General features: G+C 46.8%; 1 protein-coding gene across 1 annotated transcript in view; it reads left to right on the top strand.

The window, feature by feature from the left end:
* LOC126236434 (poly(A)-specific ribonuclease PARN-like) overlaps positions 1–13,856 on the top strand; it is a 307,678-nt gene that overhangs the window by 106,547 nt on the left and 187,275 nt on the right. The gene's annotated exons all lie outside the window — the stretch shown is intronic.

The following is a 13,856-nucleotide window of genomic DNA, read 5'->3' as shown; positions in this document are numbered from 1 at the left end:
ATGAGTAACCTTTCTGTGCTTTATGTGTTCAGTTTATTGTTCTTCGTTATTGGTGTAGAGTGGTTAGACTATGGTGCCAACTTTTGCAGATTGACGAGATCAAGCCAGTTCAGTGGTGCTGAATCTTTCTTGATAATAAATTGAAAATTAAAATTAATATTGGATTGAATAGTGTGTTTTCCCAGAGATCTACAGTGTGAAGGTTTTCATGAAAGTGTAACATATAAAAAATACATACTATTTTCAACCTATTTTTTTTTAAAGAGTCTCCTTGAGAAAAAAATATTTTTAACCTATTCTGAGTGATCTAAAATTACAAACTGTTTTATTGACATTAAGTATCTGCCAAAATGTTAACATTATACCTATATTAAACTTATACTTACTAAGCCTGTTGTCTTTGGTGTCATTATTTTTAATTACCTTAATAGCACAGTTGTGAGATTTATATCTTCATTTTCACAAATTTTTCACTTTTGTTCCAAATACATTGTGATATTTGAGGTTATTGTTATGGTAGAACCTCAGAAATGAGCTGGTTTTTGCCAAATACTTATCGGATTTTGCTGCTACACTGACATGAGAATGTTACAAAGTTTCTTTCTTTCAAACAAATTACCTGCCTGCCGCTCTCTCGTTGGCTGCACAGAACCATCAGCTGACACACCTCCTTTCATTGCCTTTATACCTCATGGTGGGCATCAGCAAAAATGTTGCAGGAAACTCGTAAGTAGGTCACTGGCCCCTATCTGGACTTTTACCTTCTCCTGCAGAAATCTAACATCGTTGTGGTTTTGTCCACTTTTAAAGTCATTTCAAATGGATTCAGGCAAATTGCAGTGGTATAGCTTACATGATTGGTGGCATCATGTTATTTGCTGCCTGTTCACTATTTCCGTCCCTGCTCCCATCCCAGTTCTCAGCCAGGATGGTGTCACTGTTTTCCCTCCAACCCTTCTGTAATGCTGTGCTGAGCAACTGTGGAACATAGACTGCAATATCTTCAAGGGTGCAGGTCATATGTAATAACACCAACTAACATATAAATAGAAGATCGGAATAATGATTCAATAAAATTCTCAAACTTTCGATCGTCCCACCAACAAGTGACGTTTGTTGGTACAATCTCCACGACAGGTCTTGCCGCTGTAATTTATTCTCATAACAACAGCTGTAGTCACTTTAAAATGATTTATTTTGTTTTTTAGACTTTTAATAATGGATTAATTATCTTTCTTGTTTCATCTGAATGTCACCAGCTTGTTCCGAAGCTGATTAAAAGATGTTGATTTTTTTTTACCCGTTATTCTAATACATTCCCTCAGGACCTCAGCATTCATTTGCTGGGTGCAGGCTTGGCGACCACTGGGTTCCTGAGCTGGGGACTGGTAAATGCAGCCAGTCCTGTCACCGTAAGCTCTGGGCATGCTTCAGCAACCACTGTACTGCACTGCAGTGGAACGTTGTGTGTCATACGGAACGGGGATCTTGGCTTGATCACGAGGGTGGTAAAAACGTGTGTAGATAAACCCTCAACCTCAAGGTGTACTGGGCACCGATGAGATGCATGGTGTGGAACAGTTGTGTCGTTAGCAGGCAACCTCTGGGGAAACTGATGAACCTCAGTTGTATGAGGCTTATCTAGGCATGTGGGGCTCTGTCTAGGTGGACTTTTATTTCACTAATTGCTTGCAGGACCAAGATGCAACCCTTAAAATTATATCATTCTCCTCCCAGCAGAAAGGATGGGCTGCTGGTAGGTACTAACACCCAGCTTGACAAGAAGGCTCATGTAGCCAATCCTCCTGACTCAGGGATTATCCATGGTTTTCCAGCGTTAGTGACAGAACGCATCCTGCTGGACAGAATGTGTTCTTGATTTTGAAGTGAAAAGAAGGGCAGCTTTGAGAAGGTTTTGCCTTTTTATATTCAGAAAGGTTTATAGGGCACACAGGTACTCTGAAATATCGCAGGTACTCTGAAATTAGTCAGGCGATTGCATAATGGAATGCTATTTGTTGAAACTGCTAGTTCCCAACAAATTACCAACCTCTGGGAAGCTAATTGTCATGGGGAATATGCCATGGAAAAGGAGCTGCACGACACTTTGAACTATAGCAAGGGTATTGTGACCTGCAGAGATCTATTCGACATTTCTAAGGACGAATTGATTGCTCAGGAAAGGATTATTGATGTGCAAAATATATTGGAAATGGTGGAGGGGAATCTCATAAAATCTGACTCCTTCATCCTTTCCTTCAGTAGCACAAAACTTTCAGAGTATATCAAGGCAGATCCCCTTCGTCTAAGCATAAGGCTATATGTCGCCAACATAATGCCAGCACTTTGGGCACACCACCGTAGAATGTAAGGGTGAAGCCACTTGTAGCACATGTGGCAAGGCCGCCCATAATATCGTTGGCTGCTCCTCCCCTCCAAAGTGTGTAAATTGCTGTAGGGATCACCCTGTCTGAAGTAGGGATTTCAGTGTCTTCCTTGAAGAATGGAAGATACAGGAGATTTAAGACAATCAAAATGCATTCGATATGGAGAGGACAAGAAGACGTATAAGGCTGTGCAGCCTCCCACATTCACTATATCTTTTGCTTCAGTCCATAAAAAGCCTATTTTGACAGCCAACATTTCTACACAGACGAAGGTTGCTCAAAGTGAAACTCCCGACACAGGCACAGCCTCAGTGCTTGTGTATAGAAAATACATTTCAAGGCCATTGATGTCCTTGTGCTATCTGTCTGTGCCCCCACTGAAAGGATGATCTGACTGGGGACATACCCAACGGAGGTGTTGCTGCTCTCTCCTTGGTTACGAACCTACAAGCAGTAGCCATTGCAGTTCATGTTGGTCAGAAGATCCCTATCTGCTCCCTGTATTTACCTCTGCAGGATGCAAAAGACTGAGGTGCTCGCAGACCATATTGAACAACTCCCCTGTCCGTTTGTCCTATTGGGTTATTTCAATGCCCATATTGTACAGTCATTGTTGTGGTCTTCAGTCCAAAGACTGGTTTGCTGTAGCTCTCCTTGCTATTCAATCCTGTGCAAGCCTCTTCATCTCCAAGTAACTACTGCAACCTACATCCTTCTGAATCTGCTTATTGTATTCATCTCTTGGTCTCCCTCTCTGATTTTTACCCCCCATGCTTCCCTCCAGTACTAAATTGGCGATTCCTTGATGCCTCAAATATGTCCTAGCAACAGATCCCTTCTTCTAGTCAGGTTGTACCACAAATTTCTCTTCTCCCCAGTTATATCCAGTACCTCCTAATCTTCAGCATCCTTCTGTAGCATCACATTTCAAAAGCTTCAATTCTCTACCTGTCTAAACTGTTTATTGTCCTCGTTTCGCTTCCATACATGGCTACACTCCATGCAGATACTTTCAGGGAGGATTCCCTGACACTTAAATCTATACTCGATGTTAACAAATTTCTCTTCATCAGAAATGCTTTTCTTGCCATTGCCAGTCTGCATTTCATACCCTCTCTACTTTGACCATTGTCCATTATTGTGCTTCCCAAATAGCAAAACTCATTTACTACTTTAATTGCCTCATTTCATAATCTAATTTCCTTAGCATTACCTGATTTAAATCGACTACATTCCATTACCCTCATTTTGCCTTTGTTGATGTTCATCTTATATCCTCCTCTCAAGACATCGTCCATTCCGTTTAACTGCTCTTCCAAGTCCTTTACTGTCTCTGATGGAATTACAATATCATCAGCAAACCTCGGAGTTGTTTTTTTTTCCCCATGGATTTTACTTCCTATTCCGAATTTTTCTTTTGTTTCCTTTAAAGCTTCCTCAATGTAGAGATTGCATAATATCGGGGATAGGCTACAGCCCTGTCTCCCTCCTCTCTCATCCGCAGCTCGTGGTCTAGTGGCTGGTGTTGCTGCCTCTGGATCACGGGGTCCCAGGTTTGATTCCTGGCTAGGTTGGGGATTTTCTCTGCCTGGGGACTGGGTGTTTGTGTTGTCCTCATCATTTCATCGTCGTCATCATCATCATCATCAACAACAACAACATTTGTAACAGTGGCTCAATAGGACTGTGTAAAAAATTGGACTGTGAAAAAAATTGGGACTTCGTACGGGCGTTGATGATCGCACAGTTGAGTGCCACACAAACCAAACATCACCACCACTCCTTTCTCAACTACTCTTTCCCTTTCATGCCCCTCGACTCTTATAACTGTCGTGTGGTTTCTGTATGAATTGTAAATAGCCTTCCGCTCCCTGTTTTTTTCCCCTACCACCTTTATAATTTGAAAGAGAGTGTTCCAATCAACATAGTCAAAAGCTTCCTCTAAGTCTATAAATGCTATAAACGTAGGTTTGCGTTTCCTTAACCTATCTTCTATGAGAAGTCATAGGGTCAGTGTCGCCTTGCATGTTCGTACATTTCTCCGGAATTCAAACTGATCTTTCCCGAGGTCGGCTTCTACCATTTTTTCCATTCTTCTGTAAAGGATTTGTGTTAGTATTTTGCAGCCGTGACTTATTAAAATGATAGTTCTGTAATTTTCACACCTGTCAGCACCTGCTTTCTTTGGAATCAGGATTATTATATTCTTCTTGAAGTCTGAGGGTACATATTGTATTATGGTGCTCAAACTATACTTGCCCAGAGGTCGATTCCTGAAGAATCTCGTGATGCCTCAGGACCTGTGTATCCTCAGTATGAGCAACCCCACTCATTTCTAAGCTGCTACTGGCTTGTCCACTGCCATTGAACTCATTCTGCTCTCCAGCCCTTGCAGACTCAGCACAGTTGGAAGCAACTGATGACCCTCATTCCAGTGACTACTCCCCACTGTGGATCCATGTACTGCCTGGAGGACGGGTTGAACAGAAGCCTCCAAAATGGATGATCAGCAAGACTTACTAGGCACTGTTCAGCTAGCTGGCTGTGCTTGAATACAACAATAGCATCCAGTGGTGTGTGGACCACACACACAAGTGATCCATTGTGCCACTGACCTAGTCATCCCAAAGTCCTCTGGTCATCTTAGGAGGCGACCTATACCTCGTTGGACAGATGAGTGCCGCTCAGCAATCTGGGACAGGTGTGTGACTCTTTGACAGTTTGAATGCCGACCAACAGCAGACAGCCTCAGAGCCTTTTGAGTGACGAAGGCCAAGGCTTGAGGCCAACGCTTGATGCGTCATTGAGGAGAGCAAGAAATGGTTATAGCAAGCAATCTTGCACTCTGTCAACTGTTCCACTTATTCTACTAAAGTATGGGAAGCCATCTGGAGGATTTTCAGTAAATGCAGTCCTTTACCAATAGCAGCAGTGCTGAAACAGGGGTGTCTACAAACAACACCCGAATACATCACTCAAATTTTACAAAAACTACTGCCAATGCAAGCCAAGATCTAGCATTTTGTTACTACCGTTCAACTGTCAAGAGAGGCAAGTTGGACTTCAAATCCAACAGTTCTAAGTCCTACAACTTCACTTTTACTGTGTGGTAGGTGGAATCGGTACTGTCAGAGACTGGTAACACTTGCACCTGTTCATGACTAAATCCAGTACTGCATGCTTTGACATTTGCCAGCTGCATCAAAGGAAATCCTCCTCAAATGTTTTAATCATATATGACAGACAGGCAACTTCCCCAACTCGTGGAGGGAAGTAGTTCTGATAACTCTCCTCAATCTGGGAAAGGACCACTCATATCCCAGTAGTTATGGGAGTTTCACCTTACAAGCTGTATGGGAAAGACTGTAGAGCAAATGGTTAAGCACCATCTGGTCTGGTTGTTAGAGGTCAGGCGGCTTCTTAGCCACACTCATTGTGAATTCCAGAGATTTCAGTCCACTGTTGAAAGCCTGACACTGCTGGAGGTGACTATTCAGCAGGTTTTCCTGTGTAAACATCACTATATCTGCATATTCTTCATTATCAGTAAGGTATACAATAGTACCTGCAGCTGCAGAATTCTCACACAACTGCATCAATGGGGCTTTCATGGCTACCTCCCCATCTTCCTAAGGTCTCTCCTGTCTCAGTGGCTTTTCAGGAGCCGAGTTGGTGACACACTGTCTGATTGTTTTGAGCAGGAGAAATGTGTCTCTCAGGGCAGTTTTTCAAGTGTTACTTTCTTTGCCATAGCCATAAACAGTATCGTATCTACAGTAAGGAGTCCTGTACAGTGCTCCTTATTTGTGGATGATTTTGCTATTTTCTGTTCCTCCTCCAGTGTGCAACTGCAAGCCATCACTTGCAACTTATAACGCGGAGGTTAGAGGAATGAGCTCCAAAGACAGGTTTTCAGTTTTCTTCAAATAAGTGTGTGTGTGTTCATTTTAATCATTCTCATTATATTTTTAATTTACCTGACTTGCTTATGAGGGACACCATTCTACATTTTAGAGACCAGGGCCCAGTATATGGATTGGCAAGGCCTTCTTATTTGAAGATCATTGACGTTGTCCACAATGAGGGGACTTGGCTGGCCACAGGTCCTTATAGGAGTAGTCACATACCCAGTCTTTGTGCTGAGGCCAGGGAACCACCACACACCCCCTGGTTGCAGCTGCTCACGGTTCATCAGGCATGTAAATTCCTCGCAGCTCCGACTTCACCCACATACCACACTGTAGCTCGCCTGCACTGGAATGCCTTTTCTCCAACTCTTGACGAGTCACAGTGCCATTTGGGATCTGCATGCAGCGTGTGCTGGAGTCACTTACTGTAGAGGAAGTAGAACCCCAAATGCAGGTTTTTAATCATATGCCACCTGGTTGCTGCAGAGGCCTAAAGTAATTTTAGACTTGGTGCAGTACACGAGATATTGCACTCTTACTTGTGTTTTTAATGCAATATTCTCTGACACCTTATATGAGCACCACAGCTACGCAACTGTCTTTATGGAAGGGTCTAAACAGGGGACCTCAGTTTGTTGCTCTGTTGTTTTCCTGGATCATGTCCTCACAGTCTGACTGCCTGAAGACTTTACTGCCTTTGGTGCAAAATTGTATACGATCTTATGGGCACCGGAGCAGATGAGACATTCTTCCAGTGTCAAATTTCTTGTCTGTTTCGATTCTCTGACTGCCCTTCAGTCTCAACAGCACCCCCCAGGGGATCCACAACTCTTTTGTGGATACGTGCGTAGCGAGCACGGGACCCCGAGCTGATGTGGCCTTCCTTCCTTTCCGGGCTGCATACCTTCCCTTTCCGCATCCTTCCCCATTCCCCATCTTCGCCACCCCCCCCCCCCCCCCCTTCACCTCTGGCTCTTTCTTTCCCTTTCTCCGGGGTTATGGTTTGTGCCTACGTCCGGAGACGGACGCTTGTACATGTACTACATTCTTCGCTTTCATTCCTTGCTTGTAAGTCTTCATCCTTCCTTTGTCCTTCTCTTTTCCTTACCTCTTCTCTCTACCTTCTCCGCTGCGGCGTTTGAGACCTCTCTTCTTTCCTTTCCCTTTCTCTTTCTTCCTCCCTGTGCGTGTCTGAAGGCCAACCCACGCACTTCCATGCGTAGCCGGTGACGGGGTAACGCGTAATTCCCCGCCCCGGGTAGACAGGTAGGACACGTACGTACCCCCTGGTAACGGCCAGGCCCAGGGAGGGGTGATTACCCGAGCTGATACCTTCCGAAAGTGCCGATTGGTCCCTCCGTCCGTTTGTCGGGAGGTGTGACCTGAGGTGTGAACAATCACCTAAGGCGGGAGTGCCCTCAGAGAGGGCCCCCACAAGGGAGGAGCGCGCCATCGGAGACGCCGGTAATCATGGGGGATTCTTCCGCAATGGTTTCCTCACCTTCCACTATGTCTGCTCACAAACGTAAGTTCACTGAGTCTCAACCACAGTCAGTTCTTCCATCGTTGCCACAGTTCCTTGTTGTTTCTCGGTCTGACGAAGGTCACGACTTCTCCACGGTCAACCCTTTCATTATTCAGAAAGGTGTCGACGCAATTGCAGGTCCAGTAAAGTCTTGTTCCAGATTACGGAATGGCACCCTGTTGTTAGAAACAGTCAGTGCCCTCCAGGCACAAAAATTGCTGCGTACGTCACTACTACACACCTTCCCTGTCCGGGTGGAACCGCACTGTACCTTAAATTCCTCGCGTGGAGTCGTTTATACACGCTCCCTCGATGGACTGTCTGACGAAGAAATTCAGCACTACCTGTCTGACCAGGGCGTAACGGCTGTTCATAGGGTTATGAAAAGGGTTGACACGAACATCATTCCAACCCGCACTGTCTTCTTGACATTTGACAAAGTTCAACTACCATCGAAAATCAAAGCCGGCTATGAGATAATTTCCGTTCGCCCTTACGTCCCGAACCCTACGCGTTGCTATCGGTGCCAGCGGTTCAATCACACCAGCCAGTCCTGTTCCAATCCGGCCAAATGTGTTACGTGTGGTAGGGATGCCCATGAGGGTGCTTGTCCACCTCCATCCCCTCGCTGCATCAACTGTATGGGTGACCACGCCGCTTCCTCTCGAGATTGCCCCGTTTTTAAGGACGAAAAACTCATCCAGGAAATTAGGGTGAAGGAAAAGGTGTCGACCTTTGCTGCTCGAAAATTATTCGCCAGTCGACAGCCCACCATGCCTCAGAAAGGAAACTACAGCACTGTCCTTGCCTCTCCTCGGCCAACAAAGGAGGCGGCCACGCAGACTTGCGACCTCACCTTTAGTGCCACGGTCGTCAGATCGGCCAGCGCAAAGATCGCCCGTTCAACCTCACCTTTTTCGCCTGCCCACTCTCTGGCTCACCCTTTGTCGAGTTCTGCTAAATCTCGAGCCCAAAAGTCAGACACCAAGACTTCGAAAAAAGAGCATACTCGTGAAGAGTTTTTACGTACGGCAACTTCCCAACCATCGGTTCCTCCTTCCTCTAAACATCATACTTCCAAGAAGGCTACAAAGAAACCCAGTCCCTCTCCTTCTCCGCCAAGGCGTGTCCCATCTACAGCACCACCTGGCGGAAGTCGCCCTCGGCCGTCTTCTGTGTCGCCGAGGCGCACTGCTGGCGGCCGATCAACCGGCCGGTCGCTGGTGGCAGGAGCTGCTCCTGACCAACCTATGGATCAGGATCTTCTGCCTTCGGCTGAATGCCATTCCATGCTGTCGGTCGCAAGCTCAGAGCAGTCGTTGAGTTGACAGCGACCTTGGTCGCATTCCTCCATTTTCTGTTCACCCTATGTCCATTATCCACTGGAATATCCGCGGTATTCGAGCCAATCGGGATGAATTGTCGATCCTCTTACAATCCTACTCGCCGGTCATCTTCTGTCTTCAGGAAACAAAGCTGTGTCCCCATGACCGCTTTGTTCTCCCTCATTTTCAGTCCGTCCGATATGATCTCCCCTCTGTTGAAGGCACTCCAGCACACGGAGGACTCATGATTCTTCTCCACGACACTGTCCATTATCACCCAATCCATTTAAACACTTCCTTCCAAGCTGTCGCCGTCCGTCTTTCCCTTTCCAGATACACGTTCTCTCTTTGTACTGTATACATTCCATCGTCCACACCAATGGCACGAGCTGATCTCCTTCATCTTCTTGGTCAGCTTCCACCCCCATATTTGCTGGTTGGGGACTTCAATGCCCACCACCCGCTTTGGGGATCTCCACATCCTTGTCCACGTGGCTCACTATTGCTAGACGTCTTCCACCAAGCAGATCTAGTTTGCCTCAACACTGGGGTCCCTACGTTTTTGTCTGCCTCCACGGCAAATTTATCTCATTTGGACCTTGCGGTCGGTACTGTTCCGCTAGCTCGGCGCTTCGAATGGTTCGCCCTTGATGATACACACTCCAGTGACCACTTTCCATGTGTCCTTAGACTGCAGCCTCAACGGCCATATATGCGCCTGCGACGCTGGAAGTTTGCTCAAGCCGATTGGACACTTTTTTCGTCTCTAGCGACATTCGATGACAGTCACTTTCCCAGCGTCGACGATGAGGTCACACATATTACCGACGTTATTCTTACAGCTGCGGAACATTCAATACCACGCACCTCCGAATTGCCCCGGCGCCCCCCAGTTCCTTGGTGGAACGAGGCATGCCGTGATGCACTACGTGAGCGGCAACGTGCTCTCCGCGTTTTCCGCCACCATCCTACTTTGGCCAACTGTATCCGCTATAAGCAGCTACGAGCGCGATGCCGTCGTGTCATCCGCGATAGCAAGAAGGCAAGCTGGAAATTCTTTATTAGCTCATTTAACACCTTCACTCCCGCCTCGGAAGTTTGGAGTCGGCTTCGACGGTTCTCAGGCTCGCCTAGTTTCTCCCCGGTCTCTGGGCTCACTGTCGCGCATGACACATTAGTGGACCCCGTCGCAATTTCTAACTCGTTGGGTCAGCACTTTGCCGAGATTTCGAGCTCTTCAAATTACCCGCCAGCGTTTCTCCCGAAGAAACGTGCAGCGGAAGTGCGACCTCTTGCTTTCTCCTCTCAAAATCGCGAAAGCTACAATACTGTTTTCTCCTTGCGGGAACTCCAACATGCACTCTCTTCTTCTCGCTCCTCCGCCCCAGGACCAGATGGTATCCACGTCCAAATGTTGCTGCATTTATCAACCCATAGTCTGCGTTACCTCCTTCGCCTTTATAATCGAATTTGGACCGACAGTACTTTTCCCAGACGATGGCGGGAAGCTATCGTCGTTCCTGTTCCGAAACCTGGAAAGGACAAACATCTCCCCTCTAGCTATCGCCCCATTTCTCTCACGAGTAGTGTCTGTAAGGTTTTGGAGCGTATGGTGAATTACCGTTTAGCGTGGTGGCTGGAATCCCGCAGTCTTTTAACACCTGCCCAATGCGGATTCCGAAAGCATCGTTCTGCAGTTGACCATCTTGTTGCTCTCTCCACTTATATCATGAACAATTTTCTCCGGAAACGCCAAACGGTAGCAATATTTTTTGATCTGGAGCGAGCATACGATACCTGTTGGAGGCCAGGCATCCTCCGCACACTGTTCTCTTGGGGCTTTCGAGGCCGGCTGCCCCTTTTTCTTCGCGAATTTATGGCAGAGCGCACATTTAGGGTGCGGGTGAACACTAGTCTCTCCCGCACTTTCTCCCAAGAAAACGGGGTACCCCAGGGCTCCGTGCTGAGTGTTGTACTGTTTGCCATCGCTATAAATCCAATTATGGATTGTCTCCTTCCTGATGTCTCGGGCTCCCTCTTTGTGGATGATTTTGCGATCTACTACAGCTCTCAACGGACCAGCCTTCTTGAACGACGTCTTCAAGGATGTCTCGATCGCCTCCACTCTTGGAGCATCGAAACAGGCTTCCGTTTCTCTCCCAGTAAGACCGTTTGTGTTAATTTTTGGCGACGTAAGGAGTTTCTTCCGCCCTCCTTACATCTAGGACCTGTCAACCTTCCGTTTTCAGACGTCGCTAAATTCTTGGGTCTTACGTTTGACAGAAAACTGTGCTGGTCCTCCCACGTTTCCTATCTTTCGGCTCGCTGTCTGCGATCGCTTAACACCCTCCGTGTCCTGAATGGTACCTCCTGGGGAGCGGACCGAGTGGTCCTTCTCCGTCTCTATCGCGCCTTAGTGCGCTCGAAATTGGATTATGGAAGCATAGTCTACTCCTCTGCTCGGCCGTCTATTCTTCGGCGTCTCGACTCTATCCACCACCGTGGATTACGTTTAGTGTCTGGAGCTTTTTACACTAGCCCTGTGGAAAGCCTTTATGCTGAGACTGCTGAACCTCCGTTGTCCAATCGGCGAGCGGTCCTTCTAAGTCGTTATGCTAGCCATCTGTCTTCCATGCCTGCTAATCCAGCCCATGCCCTTTTTTTCGACGCCTCATTTGATGTAGGGTATGCTGGCCGCTCCTCCTCCCTACTACCCCCGGGAGTCCGCTTCCGTCAACTGCTCCATTCTCTTTCCTTCCGCTTTCCTAAAACCTTTTTGACAACTTCGGGTACAGCACCGCCTTGGCTCCGTCCCCGGATCTGCCTGCTCCGTGACCTTTGTCGATTTCCCAAGGATGGTACCCCTACACTTGTTTATCGTCGGGCATTTGCTGCTCTATGTGCACAAATGACGGACGCCACATTTATTTACACCGACGGCTCGAAAACATCGTTAGGTGTAGGGAGTGCCTATATTGTTGACGACACCCCAAATCAATTTCGGCTTCCCGACCAGTGTTCGGTGTATACTGCGGAGCTTTACGCTGTTCTCCAGGCTGTCCACTACATCCGCCGCCATCGGCGGATACAGTACGTTATCTGCTCAGATTCTCTCAGCTCTCTCCTCAGTCTCCAAGCTCTTTACCCTGTGCACCCTCTGGTCCACCGGATTCAGGACTGTCTGCGCTTGCTCCATCTGGGGGGCGTCTCGGTGGCGTTCCTCTGGCTCCCGGGACACGCTGGTACCTGTGGGAATGAGGCGGCCGATATAGCGGCCAAGGCTGCAGTCTCTCTTCCTCGGCCAGCTATTCAATCGCTTCCCTTCACCGATCTACAGAGCGGTTTATGTCGCAAAGTTGCTCATTTATGGCATGCGCATTGGTTAACACTTCCCAATAATAAATTGCGGGAAGTGAAAGCTCTTCCTTGCACTTGGACTTCTTCCTCCCGAACGCGTCGTCGGGAGGAGGTAATTTTAACTAGACTCCGTATAGGGCACTGTCTTTTTAGCCATCAACATCTTTTAAGCGGCGTTCCTCCCCCACTCTGTCCCCACTGCTCTCAGCTGTGGACGGTAAGACACCTTTTAATTGAATGCCCCTATTTTAATCCGTTACGCGCCCGTCTACAGCTATCGCCTGATCTATCGTCGATTTTAGCAGATGACGCGCGCTCAGCCGACCACGTTCTCCAGTTTATTAGTGCTAGTGAAATGACGTCAGTCATTTGAAGCTTTTTTTGGGGACAACCAACCCATTTCTGTAGTGGATTTTTAAGCCTTCCTTCTGCTTTTCGTTTCTCCAATTTTATGACTTTGTTCCCATTGCTGCTGATTTTCAGTTTCGTTTTTTTTTTTTTACTATTTCCTAAGTCACAGGCTGGGCGCTAATGACCATAGCAGTTTTGCGCCCTAAAACAAAAAAAAAAGTCTCAACAGCAGGTAAAGTAGTCCAGAATATCCAGGATGCCCTCCTCCAACTATGACAACTAGGGAAGGAGATGTCTTTCTGATGGGTACCAGGGCACATAGTTATTTTGAGGACTGAAAGGGTGGATCTAGGCCAAGAAGCCGTGTCATGATCCTCGTTTGTTTCAGTGTGCCATCACCTGCATGCCGTCTCCTCGCTGTTGAGATCAAGAGTCTTGTGTCGGCGGGAGGAAGATTGGTTGGAATGTCAGATAATATGCTCTGTCTAGTGAAGCCCACAATGCAGCCAAGGCATACCTCCTTGCAGCCGCATTGACGAAACAAGTTCCTTCTTAGCCATCTTCGCGTAGGCTACGGTTCTTTGAAGCATGACTTCTTACTCCAGTGAAAGGACCATCCAACATTTGGTTCTTGTGGTGTACGTATCACCCCCCCCCCCCCCCCCCCCCACACACACACACACACTCTTCTAATATGTAGACAGTAACCAAATTACCCATTTGGCAAATCATTACAGTATCCCATAATCAAATAAAATATTGACTTGCATTCAGAATCAAGTAATGTTTTTTGAAGGGCAACATTTTCTCATTTCGATGTTAACTTTGCTTAACAAGCAACATATATGTTTGTGTGATATCCGTACATGTATGAATACTTTTATTGCAAACCTATTCAAACACAAGATTTTGTACGATAATTGCATTGAAGTCTATGTACTCCTGTGTTTCACAAAATTGTCAAATTGTGGCTAGTTCATAGAGACTTGTGTATTCCATGCAT

Source organism: Schistocerca nitens, chromosome 2 (genome assembly GCF_023898315.1).
Source record: "Schistocerca nitens isolate TAMUIC-IGC-003100 chromosome 2, iqSchNite1.1, whole genome shotgun sequence".
Classification (NCBI taxonomy): Eukaryota; Metazoa; Arthropoda; class Insecta; order Orthoptera; family Acrididae; genus Schistocerca; species Schistocerca nitens.
The sequence above is the reverse complement of the archived record's forward strand: the minus strand, read 5'-3'. Positions and strand labels throughout refer to the sequence as shown.